Raw genomic sequence first — 4,850 nt, forward strand, 5'->3', positions numbered from 1 at the left:
CTTTAGTATTAATCGAATTTTACTATAATAACTAAACCAAATTATGCCTATCTAATCCCTGTGGAGATGATCTCACTCATCACTTTATTACTTGTTCGACGTGTACACTTGCATATCAATTATGGAACTAAAAAAAATTTGGCGTTGTTGCCAGGGATTGGCAATTGGTGAAATTTGGTTTTGTTATTTTTATTTTATTTCATTAGTTTTGTCTAACTTAGTTGTTTCTTAATTTCTACAGGTTTCCCATTAGTGCATGAGTAGAGGTATTCTTGTTAGTGAAGAGTATCCTTTTGACTAGAGATTGAGAGAACTTTGTTAAGAAGGAGAAGAGAATTATGTAATATAGCTTGGGAAGGGAACAATCCTATTTTGAATGATCAATTAAATCCTAATGGTTAGAATGTTAATCATACTATTCATCATGTGATAGATGACATAGATAGGTCAATTCGAGAGCATGTAGCTCCCATTTTGGATGACCTGAATCTAGGGATAGTCAGGCCACACATACAAGCTCAGCATTTTGAGTTGAAATCGGTAATGTTTCAGATGCTGCAAATAGTTGGAGAGTTAGATGGGTTGCCAACTGAAGATCCGAGACTACATTTGAGACTTTTTCTAGAAGTCTGTGATTCGTTTCGATAATAGGGTGTTCTTAAAGACGCATTATGACTCAAACTGTTCCCCTATTTCTTGAGAGATTGTGCAAGAGCGTGGCTTAATGCTTTGTAGTCGAGAACAGTAACATCATGGAATGACCTTTTCCAGAGGATTTTACTATGGTATAATCTGCTAAACATGAATGCCAGGCTCAGAAATGACATAACATCTTTTCAGTAATCTGAGAATGAAACACTGTACGAAACCTAGGAGAGATTTAAGGAATTGCTTAGGAAATGTCCTATGCATGGTTTCCAACACTGGACTCAGATGGATATGCTTTATAATGGGCTGAACATACAAGGATGGTAGTTGATGCATTTGCTAATGGTACTTTGTTGGATAAATCCTACAATGAAGCATAGGAAATTTTGGAAAAGATTACCAACAATGATTATCAGTATCCTACCACGCAAGTTGGGAATGGTAGGAGAGTTGCTAGCACCATTACTTCATTGACAACACATGTATCTTCTCTAGCTAATATGATCAAGAAAATAAGGAAGCTAGCTACAGTTTGAGAGTTGAAATCAGTCAAGTCATCTTATGTTCATTGTGGTGAAGATTATGAGTTTGATAAATGTCCATCAAACCCAACATTTTTTTACTACATGGGTAACTTTAACTGGAATAATAATTGTGACACCTCAAATTGATCGAGACGGACTGACCTAAATTCGAAGCGTTACATTAGCCACTAAGTGATTCTCTGGCTAACAACCATCCAAGACACACCCTGACCTTATAATGCCTCAATCATATTTGAATTTTAGTTATTTATTAACGCAAAAGCAAATCATGAGCCAATTTTAAATTTTTCCTAGGTAATTTAATCTAAGGGCATTTTCTTTATTTTACCACCTATGGTAAAACTAACCCGATTTTAGATCTAAATGTTTAAAAACCTTCTTTTAATCTGCATTATGCAAGCCTAAAAATTTCAGCTTAAACTGAGTTCATTTGTTGTGCCTAATTTAATTTTTACTATTAGGGGTTAAATTGTAATAAACACCAACTATCAAGACCTATTCCAAATTACAAATTAAGTGTGTTTCTATTGATACCAATCCTAAATTATTACCAAGTTTCCTTATCATTTAGGGATCTAATTAGACTAATAAAATTTCATGACTAAATCGTAACTTAAACAAATTAGAATACCAATTTAAAAAGATAAAAATTCAAACCCCCAAAAACCCACATGACCGTGTCCCCTAGGCCGTGTGCCGTTAAATGACCATGTTCGTGTTACAAAAAACTTTTTGGTAGATGGCACACGCTCGTGTGGAAATCCTACACGCCTGTTTATGATAGCTCCTATAACGCCCCGAATTTGGGCCTAGAAGTATTAGGTTTGAGCAAGGGTACAGTTAGGAGACTGTACATAAATATTTAATTGTGCAAGGAAATGACACAATTAACTGTTTGGCTTAGTGGTTGTGTGCTCTGGAAGTGTCTAGGAAGTCATGGGTTTAAGTCCTGGCTTCCACGAAATTTTGGTTTTTAAGGATAAAACCCCTATCTTTGGTCAGTAGGGTTATAAATAAAATTTGGTAAGGTATGACACAAAAAGCCTAGTGATCTAGTGGATGTAGCATGTGGATGGTTCCCTTGAGGTCTAAGGTTCAAGTCATGGCAAGGTAAAATGAGTATTTATTTTCCTCTCTTTCCATGTGAGAAGTAGAAGCTGACTAGAACTCTGTAGGTAGGATGTTTGAATCGGTCAACTGAGAAATTCTAGGAGTAGAATTGGGGATGTGGATAGGGAGTTGATTGGTTAGAGTGAATTTAGGAGAATTTTGAGGGATTTTGAATGGAAGGAGGATTTGTGGCCGAATAGGGTATTAATCACTCAGGATTTCGGCTATAGGTAAGTTGTGGGCACTTCATTTTAGGTTTTTTTTGGCAAATTGTGATGCTTTTCACTCTTCACTTTAGAAGCCGAGCTTTAATTTTCTTTTCGTACATCTTTTGGCAAGGGATTCGATTCTTCTTTCCTCCCTTTCCAGTCTGTCGAATAGGCCTACTACCCTAACCACTATTTCGGTTTTGAATAGGTACTTCTTGAATCCATTTTGCCTTTTTTTCACTCATTCTATTCCTCCTTGGCCAAATATACTCTTTCTCTCTCTGACTCCAACATTACCCTCTTGACCGAATACCTCTGGCATTTGTGGTCGTACTTCTCTTCCTCCACTCTCAATCGTGCTATTTTTTTCTGCTTAAACTGAATATCTCTTATGTTACCTGGGTAGTGTCTGGATTGGAGTTAAGGCTGATTTTTGGTTAGTCTTTTCTTCTTTTAGGTTTCTGATTTCCTTTTCTTCTATGAGCCAAATATATCCTACTCATTCACCCTTATTCTAGCTTATGGTTGGCACTTAACTCTGTGGTTGCCGAATGTTGCTAGGGGCGCGATCTCTATAGCCAAGGTGGTTAGGCCGATTGTCCTTTCTTAGTGAATAATCCTGTCGATTCATGGTAAGTACTTTAGGTAGTATTTATTTACAAGGGATTATAACTTCTGATGAATCTATTAGAGTGTTCTCAATACTTTGGTTTGGATTTCCCACGAATATGACTAATGGTGGATCTTTGTGAATCTAGGTGCTTTGATCTCGGAAGGGTCCGTCAGCAGCTTCATAACAAATGTGTAATTGTACACCCAATTTTGCTACTGTCAAAACGTTGGATAAATATGTGTATTCACACACTGAATAGACTGTAGAACGACAAAAGTCGAAGAGCCGAAAAGCTGAAAGAATGGCCTTTTGACCACATGGTGTGCGAATGCACATTTGGTAAGCTAAGCCCACGAATCATGGGCGTAAGACTGGAGAGGCCACCATGAGCGTTCTCATGGGCTGAGGTTGTTTTGGGCCTCGATGGGCCGTGTGGGCCCAATGGGCTCGTGGGCTCCACACAAGTAAAATCAACGGTACGTGGTAATTACTGACTTGGACCGTGTAGTTCGCATGGCCGTGGTAAATTTTGGCTAAATGGGCCACATGAGTGTGTAGGCCCACTTGGGCTGAGTAGTGGGACTTGGGCCCATTTACACCGTTATTATCATTTAGGTTATCTGTGTCGCTCGAGGCGACTGTAAACCTTCGAAGAGGTCGTTATCTGAGCTGAAACCCCAAAATAGGTAAAATGATCGTAATAACCCTGTAGGGTAAAATGACCGTAATGACCCTGTAGGGTAAAATGACCGTAATACCCCTGTAGGGTAAAATGACCGTAATACCCATGTAGTGTAAAATGACCGTAATGCTCCTATTGGGTAAAATGATTGTAATGCCCTTGTAGGGTAAAATGATCGTAATGCCCTTGTAGGGTAAAATGATCGTAATACCCCTGTAGGGTAAAATGACCGTAATGACCCTATAGGGTAAAATGACCGTAATGACCCTATAGGGTAAAATGACCGTAATGCCCCTGTAGGGTAAAATACCATAATGCCCCTATAGGGTAAAATGACCGTAATGCCCTTGTAGGGTAAAATAACCGTAATGGCCCTGTAGGATAAAATGACTATAATGACTATAATGCCCCTGTAGGGTAAAATGACGATTATGTCCTTATGTTCCGTATGACTGATGTGCTTATGATTTACATACATGATTGTACTGAGTATGACCTTGCATACACGTAATATTTATGACATGACATACTGCATGGGGTTGGGATTTTGATATGGAGGAAGTATTGTACTAGTGACTATGTCACATTCACTGTTACTATTGGCTATGCCACAATTACTAATACTGGTGGCTTTGCCACATTTATTGTTTGAGGCAGCTATGCTGCATTATTATTACTAGCAGCTTTGCTGCGATATTGGTGTGTTGGCTGGGTGGATCGATTTATATCCCCACATGGTGTGTTGGTTGGTATGGGTGGTGTGCTGGGTGGATTTTGGGTGGGATGCATAATTGCATTACACTGTACTGATACTGTATTGGGCTTAGGCCCACACTCTTACTTATAGGGCTAAGGCCCAGACTGTACTGTTACAGAATAGGGCTCAGGCCCAGACTGTTACTGCATGCATTATTTACTGTTTGACTGATAGTGGATTACAACCTGAGTTTTCGTAAACTCACCCTTTCTTTTAACTGTGCAAGTAATCCTCAGCCTTAGAATGTTTGGAGCCGCAAGGGACTCGGAGATGGTCACACGATTGC

The 4,850-nt window shown here is 38.9% G+C and overlaps 1 non-coding gene across 1 annotated transcript; it reads right to left on the reverse strand.

The window, feature by feature from the left end:
• Positions 1-810: 810 nt before the first annotated feature.
• On the reverse strand, positions 811-917 carry LOC121209186 (small nucleolar RNA R71). The gene has a single exon (XR_005904303.1). It is a non-coding gene; the product is annotated as a small nucleolar RNA R71 (small nucleolar RNA).
• Between the last annotated feature and the right edge of the window lie 3,933 nt (positions 918-4,850).

Source organism: Gossypium hirsutum, chromosome A10, assembly GCF_007990345.1.
Source record: "Gossypium hirsutum isolate 1008001.06 chromosome A10, Gossypium_hirsutum_v2.1, whole genome shotgun sequence".
Taxonomy (NCBI): Eukaryota; Viridiplantae; Streptophyta; class Magnoliopsida; order Malvales; family Malvaceae; genus Gossypium; species Gossypium hirsutum.